This window comes from Podarcis raffonei, chromosome 6 (assembly GCF_027172205.1).
Source record: "Podarcis raffonei isolate rPodRaf1 chromosome 6, rPodRaf1.pri, whole genome shotgun sequence".
NCBI lineage: Eukaryota > Metazoa > Chordata > Lepidosauria > Squamata > Lacertidae > Podarcis > Podarcis raffonei.
The window spans coordinates 89,220,493-89,238,973 of NC_070607.1; the positions used below are offsets into that span (position 1 = coordinate 89,220,493).

Consider the following 18,481-nt stretch of genomic DNA (forward strand, 5'->3'; position numbering starts at 1 on the left):
TCTCTCCCTCACTCACTCATTTTACACATACACCCAGCTCCCCTCCCGCCCCGGCCTTCCTGCACTGGGCATGCGCGCGAGGGAGGGGGGGAAGAGGGGAGGGGCGGGCCGGCAGCCGAGGCATCACATCAGCGGCCGGAGAGGGATTCCGCCGGCTCCCCATTGGACGGCCGGTCGCTATAAAAGCTCGGGCAAATGGCTGCGAGCGCTTAGTAAGGGGACGGGCGGCGGCGGGCCCGGCTGCGGCCTAGCGAAGGGGGTTGGGGGGAAGGAGGCGGAGGGGGAAGGGAGGAGCGCCGGGTGCGCGCGCGGTTGGCGGAGAGGGGTTTGCGAGCGTGGCGGAGGTGGCACTGTTGACAGCCGCCGCCGCCGCCTCAGAGGCGAGCAGCCGCCGTCGCAGTTCTTTGTCTGGCGAAGCCCAAAATGGCTGCATGTTCCGCGGCGGCGGCGGCGGCTCCCGCTCTTCTCCCTCCCTGCCTGCGCGCCCCTGAGGTTTCCCTCGGCGGAGCGGGTCTGAAGGGCAACCCCGCCGCACCTGTGCCAGCTGCTGTAACCGATACACCCGCGGGAAGGGGCGGCGGTGAGGGGAGAGGACGAGGGCCGGGCTCGACCCGGCGGCGGCCCGCCTGCTTGCGGGTGAGAAGGGCCTCGTCCCGCCGGGGAAGCCCGCCCGCCTCGCCTTAGTTGAGGAGACGGGAGGTCTCGGCCTTGGGGGAAGAAGGGCCCGCGCTCGCTTCCTGGCCATGCCGGCTGCCGCCTCTTTCCTTCCCTCAGCCTTGGTTTCTAACAGAGTTTGAGATCTCTCACACGGCAACCCGGGGGGACCCTTCCCCCCCCCAGCGCCTTTACATCCCCTCGACACCCCCCAATCCTTCTCATGGGGCTCCCCGTTTTGCAGACACACGCACAGGCTTCCCCGCCCCAGTTGAAATGCGCCCCCTCTCTATTGTTAAAAATATTTATAAAGAGTCCTCTTCAGTGTCAAAATCAGCGCCCTCCTCCTCTCCCGCCTTTATTTTTCAAATCGCTTCCTTAACACTCTCTGCGAGGCCGGCAAGAAATCTTTTTTCCCCCACCACGTCAAGCCGCCTTTCCATTTAGGAGGTTCTCTAGCATAATTGATCCTCGCACACGTTTTTTTTTCTTATATCATGCTGTCCTGAGAGCAGCTGGCTGCTCACATCGCAGCCATGTCGTCATACCTTCCAGTTTTTAAGTTGCTATTTGAGAGAGAGAGGAGAGATCTCCACTTTGCATGTAAAGAATTTCTCTGAAGGAGACAACTCCTGTTTCTAAAGTAAGTTGAAAGGAGAAGGTTAGAAGATAGGCTTTAAAGTGCAGAGACTGAAGGAATGTAGGACCTCACTCCAAATCTGGGGTTGGGTACAATTCCTCTTTCAGTGTCACTTAGAATCGTAGATCTGGAAGGGACTCCCAAGGGTCATCTAGTCCAACCCGCCACAATGCTATCCTTAATGATGTTTACATCTCTCCCCCCCACCACCTTTACATGGCTTAACGTCACTTGTAATCAGATTTTGGTGTGTGTTTTTGGTCAAAACAACTCATCGAAGCTTCCTATAGTAGTCCTTTTGCATTGCAAAGTCACATTTGTTAGTGCCGCCCTTGTCATAGTGTGGTTGGCCTGCAGTGTAAATCTGCCTGTGAAGATCTCTGTGCTCTCCTTCATCAGATTGTTAGAGGTGCGGGCTATGTGTGCCGCCACGTATCACAATTTATCGCCAGTCAGTTGTAAATGGAATCATTCAGAATTCTCTTTGTATTCCTCTCCCTGCCTTCTTTAACCAATTTAATCTGGAAAGCATGTACTATCAGGCTGTGCTAGTCACTGTCTCCCTTGCCGAGATACCTTATGTTGCTGTTGCCCTTTATTAATTATTTCTGTGCTTAGCCCACCCCATCCTGAGGGTTCAGGATGGGTGGCAGTACTTTATTCTATAATTTATACTTCTAATGAGACTTTTAGAATGGTGAAAATTAGAGGGGATGGAAACATCTACTTAAACCTGACAATTAAAAGAATCCACCAATACCAAGGCTTTTAATACCAGGCGTCAAGCTCTTGAACAACTCCCAGTTTTAAGACAGAGGGGTTATGTTTTGCTTTACAGCATATTTCATCTCGGTTTTAAGGAGTTAAGAAGGCTAAGCTTTCCTGTTATCAGTCAGTGTCAGTGCACTGCAGGTATTTCAGGTGCCTCTCTGGGCAACTGGAGGGGTTCTGCACTCCTTGCAGCAGGTAACTGGTTTTGTTCCCAATTAAGGATTAGCTGAGGAAGTACTGAAAATGGGTAGCATACATGGAAGCTGCTAACCTATGTCAAGAATTTCTACAAAAAAGACAATGAAATTCTTGATTTTGAATTTAGAAAACTTTGCAAACTGATAGCCCCATTCTTTATGCAAGCTACGTAAATACACAGAGAAAGGGTTTTTTATATTAAAGCCTTGGGAGAAAAAGAAAAGAGGGGGGATGATCAGTAGCTATTCAGACTGCCCTTTAAAGTTCAGCAGCAAAAGGCAGGGGGAAAGGATGGCTTGAGAGCATCATAACTAAGTCATTAACCCCTCACGTCTCAGGAAAAGCTGTAAACCTTTACATAGGCTAGAAAAAAAAGAACCTAAATAAATCTGCTTCATGCTTTGCTTTCTCTTGACAGAGGGAACCCATGCCCTTGATTCTGATCACCACTGCAAGAGATGGTGTCTGAGACATACCAGCTTCCCTTACACATTTCAGACACCCAGTTTTCCCAAGTTTGGACGTAAGACTCTTAATATGTCCGTCATATTATTGTCCCTTCGTCCTTTTAATCTGGCCATTTTATACTACCCTACCCTAAATCCTGCCTGTCTTTTGGATAGCTGCACATACTGCTTGGTAATCGCTGCCTTCACAACAGGTAGTGGAGGTTTTTCGTTTAGTAAAATAAATGGAAAGAGCCAGGGCAGAAATGTACAACATACCTTGCCTTTAAAAAAAAAATGAACTTAAAGCAGCTTACAAAACAGAAAAGACTTAATATTTTAAATCATAACACTCAACGCCTCTAAGACAGCAATGGCAATAAGGGGTGGCATGCTACTTACCAAAGTCCAGGTTGTCAGGAAGCAATAGTTACAAGTTGCTAGTCATTCTTGCCTATTATGTCGTGCTTCTGCTTCCTTTTACCTTTGCCCTGTCTATCTCTTGCAGCAAAATTACTAGTGAGCCTAATCACCTCTGAGGGAGGGGAAAAAACCTTGCCACTTCTGTGATCTGTGCAGCAAGTAGAATAGTTTGCACTAAAATCTTAAAACAGTTCCTCAAGGAGGAAAAATGCACTGTTTATGTGACGCAAACTACTTTACAAACAGACCAATCATAGCCATGTTTACAAAGCAGTACCATTGATTTAAGTGGCTTTTACTGTACTTGCCAGTGTGTATGCTTAGAACTGCTGTCCAAGAGTGCAAGCCACTTTCAGTATGGCTTAGTCCAGAGATGGGAACAAGGTAGAATATGGTCTTGTCAGTGGACAATATCTGATAACACTGCTTAGTGCCTGCTCGTTCCTGGAATTCTTGATGGACTAGGTCAGGCTTCCTCAAACTCGGCCCTCCAGATGTTTTTGGCCTACAACTCCCATGATCCCTAGCTAGCAGGACCAGTGGTCAGGGATGATGGGAATTGTAGTCTCAAAAAATCCGGAGGGCCGAGTTTGAGGAAGCCTGGACTAGGTGGACCTTAATAACATGCTGCAAGGTACTTCTAAAATGTGCTCTTGCTTTGTAAAACAGTAAGTTGGCTGTCTCAGATCAGTATCTCATAATTAACAACCAACCACTCAGCCAGCTGTGAGAGGTATGTGAATCACTTTGAGATCAAAATTGCTTGGATCTGTGCCGAACTTGATGCCACAATTAGTGCAGTTCCATTGGAGGTTCTAGACCATCATCTTGTTACAGCCTGTGGGGTCTTATTTCCATTGTTGCATAGCCTGAAGAAGTGTAGGGAAAACTTGCAGCAGTGAGGCTGACTATAGTCCTCTTGATCCCAACTCATTTGACTAGCATGGGAAGAATGACCCTTCCCCTCCTGAAAAGATCTTCCTGAGATACAGTTTTTTGAGGAAACTACCAGTTTCTAATATTCCCTTCCTGGGCAAGGTGGCCATCTGGCATCAGGTGTGCCTGGAAGAAGCAGATTATCTAGACTCAAACTGGTTTCAGGTCTGCTTTTAGCACCAAAACTGCCCAGGCCAACCTGACACAGCTAGGGTTGGTTTGCCTAGTTATGGCCATTCCTGGACTCGGATGGCTTGGACTCAGTTGTCCATGCTCTGTTGACCACCCATCTGGACTACTTCAATTTACTCTACGTAGGGGCTGCCCTTGAAAACAGTCCAAAAGCTGCTGCTAGCAAAATATATTGCTGCTACATTTACAGCCTAGTGGAACCATGTGTAACTTGGTCCTGAAAGCACTGCACTAGCTGCCAATGAGCTATGAGGCCCAATTCAATGTTAGCATTTGTGTACAATGCCCTAAACAGCTTGGGGCCCAAGTTCCTAAATCAACATCTCCCTCATCTTCAACCATTATGGGCCCTAGAATCTGCAGGCGAGGCCCTGTTGGTGGTACTCCTCCCGGGGGGTGTAAAATAATGTACGTGTTCACACATGAAAGGGCCATCTTGGTTGCAATTCCGTATTTACTGAATGCCCACATTGGTGAGATCTATCTGTCCCCCTTTATCTAACATTTAGGAGGAAATTAAAAATGAGATTCTTCACCCAGGCTGAAATATGTTGATCCCAGCAACCTTACAAATATTAACTATGAGTATATATGATTGTTTTTAGAGGGGCTTTTTAATTAATTGTTTTGTTTGCTCCCTTAATAAATGTATTCTTCACACACACACACACACACACCACGGTAGGCCATATATAACCACAGTCAGCCTAGTCCGAGGCAGTTCCCTAAAAGTACAAGTAAGATAAAGGGACCCCTTACAATTAAGTTCAGTTGCGGATGACTCTGGGGTTGCAGCGCTCATCTCGCTTTACTGGCCGAGGGAGCTGGCGTTTGTCCACAGATAGCTTCCAGGTCATGTGGCCAGCATGACTAAGCCGCTTCTGGCGAACCAGAGCAGCACAGGGAAACGCCGTTTACCTTCTGGTCAGAGCGGTACCTATTTATCTACTTGCACTTTGACGTGCTTTCGAACTGCTAGGTTGGCAAGAGCTGAGACCAAGCAACGGGAGCTCACCCTGTTGTGGGGATTCGAACCGCTGACCTTCTGATCGGCAAGCCCAAGGCTCAGTGGTTTAGACCACAGTGCCACCCACGTCCCTAAAAGTACAAGTAGGCTGTTCTAAATAATACTCAATTCAAGGTTTACGGGCTACTTCATATGTGCAGATGTTCACATAAGATGTTTTACCTAAAAATGTAAATATAGTAAATGTGTTAACAAATCCTGTTTCCTGTGTATTCGCAAAGAAGAATATGCTGAGTTGAAATAATCTTGTTGCAGCATAAAATTACTTTAAACTTTTTTTGCAAATTGAGGATAATCCAATAAGATAAATATTTAATTTGCAATATTTTAAAGAGTGGTGGGCAACATGGCTTCTGCGGCCCCCTATTTCTGTTAATGTTGGTAGTGTGTTGCTGCCACATAGCTTGCTCCCATACAAACACCCTGCGATATAGGGAAGAAATCCAGCTGCTGCACTTTACACCCTGAGCTTCTCCTATATAGGTCAAGACATGCTGCGTTATACTGTACCAGCTTCACACGAAGGAGCCATGCTGTAGTGCAGCCTTCACCAACGTGCTGCCCCCTGTGCTGCCTGAGACTCAAGGGAATTGTCTTTAGACATCTGGCGGGCATCCGGTTTATGGAGCCTGCTGTTTTTGGTCCCGTGCTCTCAGTTTAAGTGGGGAAAGTTTATATCCTCATGCAAAATAAAGAGGGTAAAATTTTGGACTGTTGCATTTCAGAGTGTAGGTATGGGGAGAGTCATAGTTGTTAAATGCTTTTTCACACAAGACTCCTGTATGTAGCACATTAAAGGATATCTCTGATACAATGTTATATGCAAGGAAAGTTATATATGGGGAAATAATTATTTTAAAATATGCAACCCCCAACATGAAGCCAGAAGTGATACAGTCCAAAGCTTTAGAACCTCATTTAATTTTCAAGCTGACAAAAAGCTGAAAATAAGAGGCCATAATTTAGTTCTTTTCAGTTTCAATTTTTTGACTTCCCTATGGATTCCCTTACATTAGGTCATAGTATCAGGATTTTTCAAGGAGTTGGCTTTTCCACAACTTATTTTCAAATCCAAGGCAGCATCTTCATTGAACCATAATTGGGGAGGGGGGGGAATCTCTATCTCTTAAGAAGTTTTTTGCGAAGTGTGAGAACATCAAACTGCCAATTTACACACTAGCTGTAATCTCAATATTAACGTTTGCTTAACCTTATCAAACTGAGCAGAGTTAACTTGTTCCATGCTGAATTGAATTGTGGGCTTTTTTTTGTGGCTTTCTTACATAGGGGCGTTTTGTGTCTGTTATAACCTTGCAAGCCTAGGCAACTTTCTAGGCTGCTTACACACAACATTTTTCAGCTGCATGCACACATTTTATTATAGAATAATAGAGACTTGAGTACATTTTTCCCTGTGTAGTATACACACAAAATCCAGATCTTCTCCCTATTCCCCCCCCACCGAAAAGCACTTTTAGAGAAACCGGATTCATTCTAAAAATAAAAGCTCATTGCAGATTGAGTCTGCCCTACCCCCAAATGTATCCATTTGAAAGCAGATGTCAAGAGCCCTGTCAGTGGAGGGCATATCCACACCTGCCCCAGTTACATTGTAAGTGGGCATATACAAATCCACAATCACCACTTCATTTGCCTGAGTCATGTGAAAGAGCAAAAGGCATGGGAAACCTAATCAAAGGGTGGGGCTTTAGAACATGTTTCAAGTAGCTACATCCACCTCTGCTGCTCCAGAGAAGCAGACACGGAGCAATGGATCCAAACTACAAGAAAGAAGATTCCACCTAAACATTAGGAAGAACTTCCTGACAGTAAGAGCTGTTTGACAGTGGAATTTGCTGCCAAGGAGTGTGGTGGAGTCTCCTTCTTTGGAGGTCTTTAAGCAGAGGCTTGACAACCATATGTCAGGAGTGCTCTGATGGTGTTTCCTGCTTGGCAGGGGGTTGGACTCGAGGGCCCTTGTGGTCTCTTCCAACTCATATGATTCACCCTTAGGTATAGCAGGATCTAGAATCAATCTAAATGGAAAGCAGCATGTTGAATACAAGCATGAATGCTTCTGGATTGAGAAACAATACATTTTTGTGCTACAAGCAGTTAAAAGTGTGTATGGCTTTACTGACAGGTATATCTTCTTGCTCCAGAAATTTCCGCAGCCAAGCATGAAGGCGGTGAAAATAACACATGAATCGCCTCACATACAAGAATATTTAGTTCTATAACAGTTTTGTTTTGGGGGCAAACCTTTGGTCTGAGGTGAACTCAATATTGCCCTTTAACCTGCGGGCTGGTCTTTAATTGGTTCTTACTGTGATGAAATATATTTTAAAGCTAGATGTTTTGTATTTCTGGGGTTTGTTTGTTTTTTGCTTTAGCCTGTGGTTTTTTTATTTTAATAGTTAACCACACCAATACGTTTTTGGGTAAATAGCTGGTGATCTGCCAGCCATTTAGAGGAGGAATTGAGTTCTGAGATGTAGAGCACATGCATGCACACGGTCCCACAACGAACCCGTGCCACCGCCTAAATAGATCTTGGGCAGAAAGACTAGGAGATGCAAGGCACTGCAGAACCAAAGCTGTTTAACAGTAGACAGTACTGGGGGAGATGGTAGTTTCAAATATGTTCACCATAATTTCTAACCTTTATACTTGTAATGCAGATATCTTTACAGCAAATAAAAAGTTGGCTTTCAACATGCTTTGTCTGCCTGTTGTCCAAAGGGGCGTTTCCGCATACATTTTCATCACCTGGTGACCATAATAAAATGGGTGGTTTGTATGCATAATACAGCCATCACAGATCTAATGGCACCCAAAACTATAGTTTTTATGCTGTGACGCGCCCTGGGACCTTAGGCTGAAGGGTGGTTAATCATAATAATATAGATTCAGCCTTGGTGCTAAATTTCCTTATGTGCAAATTGGGTGTTTTGACATAAGCTTTTAGATCCCTCTTCATTAGATGCATGAAATGTTATCCTCAGTTGGCAGTTATCAGCCATCTGAGAACAACACTTCACGCGTCTGTGGAAGAGAACTCTAAGCTAGAAAACCTTATGCACAATATTGGTATGTTAGTTTTTTAAGGAGACACAAGATGCTTCATTGCAGACATCTTTGCCTGAATCATCTCAGTATACAGTAGATTCCAAGAGCAACGGAGGCACAAAAAGCCTGTTTCTTCATGTGGTTGAGCTGGTTGTAGAAAAAAATGTTCTAAAGACCAGTTTATGCATTCTACAACCTCAGGCCTTGTTGCCTAGTTCTTTTAAAGTTGTCTCAAAAGTGCATTCAACTTTGCCTTGCCTATTTTTCAGCATAAGCCCAATAACTTCCAGTACATTTGCCTGAAGGTGTATTATCCAGAAAAGCCCTTTAAAGAAGACATTGGAGCAGGCAATGCAGAAAGTACCTCCTGAATTACAATTCTGCAATTAATAAGGGGGAGGAGAGATTGTGTCATCATAAGTTCTCACTACATTCTCTGAAAACCTCGAGTAGGCTGTTGATTTTTAATTTTTTATTAAGTAAAGCTGCTATTCTTCCCTAACATTGGATAGAATAAACGCTATAATCTGGCTCTGAAAGCTGTGTTGGATGGGAGACCACCTGGGAACCATCTGTAAGTTGCTTTGAGGTCTTTAGAGGAAGCACATGGTATAAGCAATAAATAAATGAAGACTGTTTACGTTCATATTCAAAGCTTGTATGTTTGGATAAGGAATATTCCTTAGGGGGAAATGGGACTGCTCAAGTCCTTTGATTCGTAAGAAGTGTTTCCTGAGTTCAATTAATATATTTCCTTTTTTAAAAAAGTAGTTTTATTGTTTCAAGGAACAGAACTTGGGCAAGGGTAGGGATGAATGAAGGATTTTTAAAGCAATAGTAGCGCTGAAATGAATTTCAAACTGTTTGTTCAAATATGCACATGATCATTTAAAATGCAAAATTCTAATTCTGAAATTCCAAATCCAGATTTGAAATTTGACTCCAGCTTTCAAGTTCTATGTATGGCTGAATTTTCCATTTCCATTGGAGTGGAAATGTTCAGATTTTTATGTAGGTTCACATGAATGTTGGTGACAAGTTTGAGTTGCAGCATGGGAAAAATGTGAATTGAATTGCAACGTAGACACCACATACTGAATTTTGCAGGTTTCTTAGACTTCACATTCCACTTGTCATGCAATACTTGGGAGGAAAGAGCTACTGGATATCAATATAACAAATCAAGTAAAACTGTATTGTCCCCATGTTGCTTCCATGTAACTTTATTACAACTGCCATTTAGACTGTTTGAAAGAGTTTATGACAAGCATGGCCAAACTTGGCCCTCCAGATGTTTTGGGACTACAACTCCCACCATCCCTAGCTAACAGGACCAGTGGTCAGGGATGGTGGAAATTGTAGTCCCAAAACATCTGGAGGGCCAAGTTTGGCCATGCCTGGTCTAGGAGAAAGCATTGCATCGTAAGTCTCAAGCCATTGAGCCTAGTGGACTTCTCAACACAGCTGCTACTTTTCTACAGCAGCCAGTTTCTGAATAACAGTTTGTGTATGGTTTTGGTTGCTGCTGCTTACAGCTGTCTTGAAGATACATTGCCAGGTTACACAGTTCTTTAAGTCACTGCAAACACTTTGTGACCACAATTACAATGAATCAAACTTGTACTTGATCTATAGATAAACACTTGGGGTAGAAATCAGCATGGCACTAAGGAGGATGTTCAGTCAGCATAAGCATTTTTGGTTGCATGATAGAACCATCTCTCCTCTCCCCACAAACTGTTCTGGGGTTTCTGACCCCCCCCCAGCAAATTTGTGGGGTACATGGGAGGAAAGGGTGGTGAAAGCCCTACTGGAGTCGTCGTGCTGGCTTCCACTAACAAGACCAAGTAGCTGAATCCAGCCCATGGCCTAGATTGCTGCCGATACTTCCAGCTGTCACTATCCAATGCCAAATTTGGTTCTTGCACCAAATACACACACCTAAAAAAACTTGATTTCTCATATTTTGACTCTTATTGCCCTCAACAAGCCAATATTTATTTACTTTATAAAATTTGTATACCACCCTTCATCTGAACATCCCAGGGCAGTTCACAACAGAAAAATACAAAATGAGAATACAATATACATAATAAAAACCAATAGCCCCCAACACATTTTTTAAAAAGCCATGGGGTGTTCAATCAACACCTGGTTGAAGAGAAACATTTCCCCTGCCTAAATATATGTAATGAATGCGCCAGGTGAGCCTTCCTTGGGACAGCATCTCACAAACGGAGCCATTGCAGAAAAGGTCCATTCTTGTGTTGCCACCTTCCCGACCTCATGAAGGCACACAAAGAAGGGCCTCAGATAAACAGTTCAGCTTTTTACTCTTAAAGTCATTTAAACAATGCCCAATCAAAAATGGAATGGGATAGTCTAAAAAAGTTACCCACCTTGGCTCCCAATTCCATATTAAATCTCAGCTTTTTGAGGGCCTTGTGTTACTAACAGCCAACCATGTTGGGTGTGTAAAATTTATACCCATTTTCCTCCCTTGTGCCATTCCAGGGTACAGAAGTGATTAACTTTTGGGGAAGTTTCTGGTACTTAAAGTGTTTGCAAACATGTTTGCTGCATTTACACTATTCCAGTTTTTATTCTTCAAATGTGCTTGTTGATTTTGCATTACTTCCTGCCCCAAAACCGCAGCTCATTTAATAGCCAAGAACCTATCCCTTACTGCTGGGTATTTTCTTCTTTAAAAAAAGTTTTATTGAAACTTTTCAAGATACTGTCCAATAAAAAGCAAACTAAGTAAAAATTAAAAAAGAAAACTTCAACTTCATCTTCAGCCATTTAAGAATATTGGTTTCATCATCTAAGTGGTTTTCCTGATTCTTGTGTCCTTAAAAATTCTTGTGGGTATAATGGCTTTGTGTTTGCCAATATAAACAAGTCCCAATTATTGTCTCTTGTTTTGAAAGGGATCCGATTCAAGCTTTTAAAAGTTGATGTCCTGTAATCAACTCCGTACCAAAGACGCCTGAGTAAGATTAGCATTCATGGGAGAAAATGAACTCTCTTATGGATCAGTAACTGTTGCAGAAACAGGAAGAGAGGAGGAATAAATGGATATTTCTCCAACCAGAGGGATGTAGAAAGTGCAGTCCTTTTTCAGCTTGTTGATAAATTATCTAGACCAAAGCTTTTCAAACTGTATTGCAACACATTAGTGTGTCGGCTACAGTGCGTAGGTGTGTCACGTGAATGCTCCTCCAATGGCTGGAAAGGGGTTAATTTAACATCCAGTTTGCCAGTAAAACTGAATTACTGTGTCACGAAATGATGCATGTCTAAAAAGTGTGTCACCAACATGAAAAGTTTGGCAAGCTCCGATTTAGATTAAGGGGTGAGCAGTGAAGTAGCCAAGTTTGCTGATGATAGAAGGGATTGTAAAGACCTCCAAAAGGACTTCTCCAAACTGAGTGAATGAATGTAAAATTGCAACAGCACGTTAATGCAAGCAAGTGTAAAGTGAGGCACACTGGGACAAAAAAAATCTTAATTTTGCATATACACTCATGGGGTCTGTACTGGCAATGTCTGGCCAAACGACCGCCTCCTTCCCTACAGACCCTCTCTGGTGCTAAGATGGGAGGAAGGTGCCCTCTTGATTGTTCCAGCACCCTCAGAAGCTTGGATAAGGCTGTCAGCAGATACTAACCATACAGGTATGTTTTACCTCCATGGTAGGAATAGAACATCAAACATTAAAAACTTCCCAATACAGGACTGCCTTCAGATGTCTCCTAAAAGTCAGTTTGTTTCATAGACATATGACGGAAGGGCGTTCCACAGGGTGGGCGTGACTATTGAGAAGGCCCTCTGCCTGGTTCCCTGTAGCTTTACTTCCCACAATGAGGGAACCGCCAGAAGGTGGTTCTGGATTTCAGTGTCCGGGCTGAACAATGGGGGTGGAGATGCTCCTTCAGGTATACAGAGCCGAAGTACAACACACAAAGTGTAAACCAGCCCAAAACTGAATAGTCACAATAACGAAGTCCTTAGTAGTACTTACTGATACTATTCACTCCTACAGTTTGCCCTGCACAGGTATGGAGCCAGAGTTGGTATGCAAATGTGTTCTAAGGGTTGGGACTTAAGGAGGCAGTGATTACTGCCCTGCGTTCATCGCAATCAACACTGTTGCCATTCTGCTACAGTTTTGCTTCTTCTAAAACCTATGTTGATGCCAGAACTGATGTAATTCATCATGTATGAATGGAAAGGAAACATCAGAACATGACAATAATTATTTACATAATGTTGCAGATTTAAACAAAAAACCCCATAGCCAATACCACTGCTATTTGCTTGCATGATTTCCATTCCAGACTTCCTGTGAACATGCAGTTTGTGGCAATTTACACTCCCATTTTTACAGCATCCCTATCTAGGTGTCAGCCTTTGTTTGAGAATCTTTGTTTAGTAGTGACTAGCATAACTAGCATGGATGGACTGTCTATAAGCAAAGGCAAGGCCTGCATGGTGGGGGTTTGCTGGAAAACTAAATTCATGATCCTTCAACACCAATGCTTAAGATATTACCTTATTTTTCGCTCTATAAGACGCACCAGACCACAAGACGCACCTAGTTTTTGGAGGAGGAAAACAAGAAAAAAAATATTCTGAATCTCAGAAGCCAGAACAGCAAGAGGGATTGCTGCGCAGTGAAAGCAGCAATCCCTCTTGCTGTTCTGGCTTCTGGGATAGCTGCGCAGCCTGCATTCGCTCCATAAGACGCACACACATTTCCCCTTACTCTTTAGGAGGGAAAAGTGAGTCTTATAGAGCAAAAAATACGGTACTTTGGGTATCCTCGTTAATTTCAGTGGTCTTGGGGAAGTAAAGCTCACCCCAGGTATCTTTGGCTTGGTTTTTTAACTGCTGCTAGCAGCAGTCCTAGGGATGCGGGTGGCGCTGTGGGTTAAACCACAGAGCCTAGGACTTGCCGATCAGAAGGTCGGCGGTTCGAATCCCTGCGACGGGGTGAGCTCCCGTTGCTCGGTCCCTGTTCCTGCCAACCTAACAGTTCGAAAGCACGTCAAAGTGCAAGTAGATAAATAGGTACCTCTCAGGTGAGAAGGTAAACGGCGTTTTCGTGCACTGCTCTGGTTCACCAGAAGCAGCTTAGTCATGCTGGCCACATGACCCGGAAGCTGTAAGCCGGCTTCCTCAGCCAATAAAGCGAGATGAGCACCGCAACCCCAGAGTTGTCCGCAACTGGACATAATGGTCAGGGGTCCCTTTACCTTTACCTTTAGCAGCAGTCCTAAATATACTTACAAGGAAACTCTGCTGCAATTCTATATAAACACTTACTTGGGAGCAAGCTCTACTGAGCCCAGTGAGCCTTACTTCTAAGTAAACATGCCTAGGATTGCCCTTTATGTCCTTTTGAACTGAGTGCGGCTTGCTTCTAAGTAAATATGTTTAGGATCAGTCTGTATATGTTGTGATTAAATCTCACATTATTGAACTGGGCCTGTGCTAATGGTTGACTGACAACCACACAGTGCCCTAAGTCAATAGCTAATGAGAGAGAATGAGATGAAAAGAAACCACTGCTAGCAATGGAAAAATAACCTCTTGTAAACTGGGAAATTTTGCTATACCATACTTCAAGAGGAGCGGGTGGGCAGTAGATAGATTCATATCCATTACTTGTTTTTATTTCCAATTTGCAGCAAATCAGCAAAGGGTTTCTGGCACCCAATTATTTAACAACAAAAAAGCTTCCCTCCCTCTTCTAAATCAGACAACTGAAATAAAGAAAGGTCCAGGGGGCAACTAAGAGGGGATTTGGGTCAGAAAGAGTTGTGAGCTCAGTTAATCCAAAAGCACATTTTCACCGCACTTTAACAAAATGTAGACCCTGCTAAGGGACGCTGGTGGCGCTGTGGGTTAAACCACAGAGCCTAGGACTTGCCGATCAGAAGGTCGGCGGTTCGAATCCCCGCGACGGGGTGAGCTCCCGCTGCTCGGTCCCTGCTCCTGCCAACCTAGCAGTTCGAAAGCACATCAAAGTGCAAGTAGATAAATAGATACCGCTCCGGCGGGAAGGTAAAAGCCGTTTCCGTGTGCTGCTCTGGTTCGCCAGAAGCGGCTTAGTCATGCTGGCCGCATGACCCGGAAGCTGTACGCCGGCTCCCTCGGCAAATAAAGCAAGATGAGCGCTGCAACCCCAGAGTTGGTCACGACTGGACCTAATGGTCAGGGGTCCCCTTTACCTTTACCTTTAAGCCGGAAAGCTATATAGGGGTACCTCGGGTTACATATGCTTCAGGTTACAGACTCCGCTAACCCAGAAATATTACCTCGGGTTAAGAACTTTGCTTCAGGATGAGAACAGAAATCGTGCTTCGGCGGCGCAGCAGCAGCAGGAGGCCCGATTAGCTAAAGTGGTGCTTCAGGTTAAGAACAGTTTCAGGTTAAGTACGGACCTCTGGAACGAATTAAGTACTTAACCTGAGGTACCACTGTATAATCCAGCTATACTTTGCCGCTGCTGCTGTACTGCCCTAAACCCATAGATCTCAGGGTGGTTCACAACATAAAATCACAATACAGTGGTACCTTAGTTTACAAACTTAATCTGTTCCGCAAGTCTGTTATTAAACCAAAACCATTCTTAAACCAAGGCGCGCTTTCCCTAATGAGGGCTCCCACCGCCAGTGCCCTTCCACCATTCAGATTCTGTTCTTAGACTGAGGTAAAGTTTGCAAACCGGGACACTACTTCCGGTTTTGCAGAGTTCGTATACCGAATAGTTCGCAAACAGGGCTGTTCTTAAACCGAGGTACCACTGTATTAAAAAAACAGCAAATACATAATAAAAACAAACAATTTTATGCTGCATACTTCTATGGATTACTAGGCTGGTTTGGAATATGGGTTTTTGACTCCGTAGCATCAGCTTATTCGAAATTAAGAGGATGCTGCTACAGCTGCTACAGTTCCATGGCCGATAAATGCATCCCCTTCCCCAGAAAGTAAAAACTTCCCTTCCTAATCAAAGACACTTGGTAATGGTATACCAATCGTTCCTGTGTGGTGATTCTGGACCTGCAATGTCAGCATTGGCTTAGTGAGAGGTTATTATCCTCATGGCCTGAAATCATAATACCACATGCAACTTTTGATTATTACTTTGAGATTTCTGCTCTTATGTGCCAGCATGGTGATGCGCAACCTTAAACCAGTGAGAAAGTGGCTGCAATCGCCAGTGCTATTTTTCTATAAAATGAGGTCCCAGAACTCACCATGAACACCTCCCTTGTTCTCTTACAATGGCAATGGCGCCCACCTGAGAGGTGCCGGACCCGAGTTCCGGCTGAAAAAAAGCCCTGGCAATTGCTATATGGAAACACTCATCACCAGAATACTAACACATGGTGCATCTGTGCAATGTCTGATTGGGGGTTAAACCATAATACAGGTTTGCCTTGGCACTGAGAAGCTGCTCTCGAAACACACTCTCTCACTAGGAAGCCTAACACAATAATTACCGTCCTTAAAATGCCTGTCATTATCCACTGCCCCTTTAAAACTGTAATTATAATTACACACCACTGCCATTCAGGATCCTCTTTTGAAAAGAAAATGGTTAACGTACCACGTGTACGCATGCACTCCAACTCATTCCTTTGTTTTTACTCTCACCTGCCAGGTTTATGCACAGTATCCAGATTCTAGAGGGTGGCTTTCTGCACCAACAGAAAGAGAAATTTGTGACACTGTAAAAACAGCCCTCCTATTGTATTGAATTTATTTCTCTTTTGTCTGCAACAGTGTCACTTTTACAGTACAATTCCTTATGCCGTTCCCATTCTCACACTATTATTATTTATTAAATTTATATTCCGCCCCTCACCCAAAGATCACAGGGCAGTTTACAACCTTCAAAAGCCAAAACCAACACACAAAATGTATAACACGATAGTAAAAAAGTAAACCCCCCCCCCCACATTTTAAAAGCCATCAATTTTGTAATCAGCCAAAGTCATAGTTGAAGAGAAACATTTTTACCAGGTGCCTAAAGATATGTAATGAATGTGCCAGACGAGAGCAATCCCCGGGGACAGCAATCCACACACTTCCTCCTCACAATTTAAGGCTTGGGTATTTAATGCACACATTTGCCCCTCTCCACCCAAAAAACCCATGGGGTGGTATCCAATGAAGTACAGTTGTACCTTGGAAGTTGAATGGAATCCATTCCGGAAGTCCGTTCAGCTTCCAAAATGTGCGGAAACCAAAGTACGGCTTCTGATTGGCTGCAGGAAGCTCCTGTAGCCAATGGGAAGCCATGGAAGCCCCATTAGACATTCAGCTTCCAAAAATAGTTCGCAAACTGGAACAGTCACTTCCGGGTTTGCGGCTTTCGGGAGCCAAAACGTTTGAGAACTAAGCTGTTTGAAAACCAAGGTACGACTGTACCTAACTTAAGTGCAAGGACTTCCAGCTGTGCTGTCTAAATTCCTTTCCTTATGTATTACCACTTAGATCTGTTCTGGGGTTTCCTCCAGCCCTCTGGAGCAGATTTGGAGAAGGTGCAGAGACAGAAGAGAGAGGGGAAATTCTGTTGTGCAAATAGTAACCCATGCACTAATGGACAAACTACATTGGATGCTGCCCGTACTGTTGAATTTGCACAGCTTGTACCTGGAAGGAACTTAGCTGGATGTACACAGAGGAGTACAGTACTACTCAAGCTAGTGTAGAGGAGTGGGGAATCTTTGGCCCTCCAGGTGTAGCTGCTCAACTTCAACCCCATCGGTCCTAGGAAGAATGACCAATGGCCAAGGATGATGGGAATGGCAGTTCAGCAACATCTGAAGGGCTACAGAGATTCAGCTACAATTCTGATTGTAGGTTACAATGGGAAAGCAATAAATGGGTTTTGCCAGAAGCCACCCAAAGAGACTGGCTGTGAAAGTTCCCCTTAAAAATGAAAACACATATTTTAAAAGCTTCAAGGAGGGAGGAGATCACGAGGAGGAGTACAGGCTACAGCCAATAAAAGAGACAGCCTCTCACACTTCTGTCCAGTTCAATCACAGAGCCTTTTTTTTTTTTTTGAATACTGTTACCTGCTACCCCAGTCTCTGAGCGGTGAGAGATTCCAGGGTTTCCCTGGCTTGGTCTTGTTTCTCCCATAACCACAGCAAACACAAATCAAACATTTCTCTGACACTCACTCCAGCTTGCTACTGTACTTCCAAGTCACACCACTGCTTTTTCAACTCCAGACTTTGGCTTCGTCCCTCTAACTAGCCATGAGCTTGCCGGGGGTGGGGGCACCCATTTGCCATTTCACACAAGACCCTTTTCTTTGTGTCCCTTAAAGGCCCATCACCCAAGCCTCAACACAGGAAGCTAGTCTGGCTTATATTTTAAGGCTTGCTGGATCCAGAGGTTAGAAGGATCTCACTACAACCTACGTCCTCCCCCTCCCCAAACGCACAGCAATACTTCACCTAAGTAGGACTGCCTGAGCCCAGCTCTGATGAGGCGAGAGTCAATCTTTACTTGACATTAATGTCTCTTTGCATTTAACATGCAGGATATTTAACAAGCAAATAGCATCAGCTGGGGAGTGGGTGGTAATTACCAGATTCATAGCAGGCGTAGAAGAGCAATTTCATTCTTCTTCCTCAGGACTGCAGCAAAGTGGGAAATCTAATGATGGTTGCAATTTACAAGGGGATTTACAATTGGGGATTCCCCACTCCACAGGCAAATGCAAGCTTTGGAAGAGGGATTTTTCTCAGGACCCCAGTTTGGAAGGAAAGGGTTAATCCCCCCCTCCACAACTGCTATGATCCTGATTGTTATCATGCCCCACCCCCCTCGCCCATGCTATTTGCATTTTTCCAGTGCCTGGACTCTTAACTACAAAGATGTAATATCTAGTTTTGTCCTTAGAATTTAATTGTTTTCAGGGACCTCTTAGGAACCTTTCGTTTTGTTTGTATGTTTGCTTCATTGATTTCCACAGAGCCCCTTCAAACAAAGATTACCCAGGCTAGTTTACAGTAAAAACAAAGTAATAAAATTGCAAGGAATAAGCCCAATATAAAACAACAGAAAATCTGCAGGGTAAAAGCAGTGATTTGC

The 18,481-nt window shown here is 44.1% G+C and overlaps 1 long non-coding RNA gene across 1 annotated transcript; it reads left to right on the forward strand.

Moving 5' to 3' along the window:
- The first annotated feature begins 215 nt into the window (after window positions 1–215).
- Window positions 216–9,004, forward strand: LOC128416531 (uncharacterized). Its single transcript, XR_008331232.1, has 2 exons — window positions 216–2,786; window positions 7,450–9,004. It is a non-coding gene; the product is annotated as an uncharacterized LOC128416531 (long non-coding RNA).
- Window positions 9,005–18,481: the final 9,477 nt, after the last annotated feature.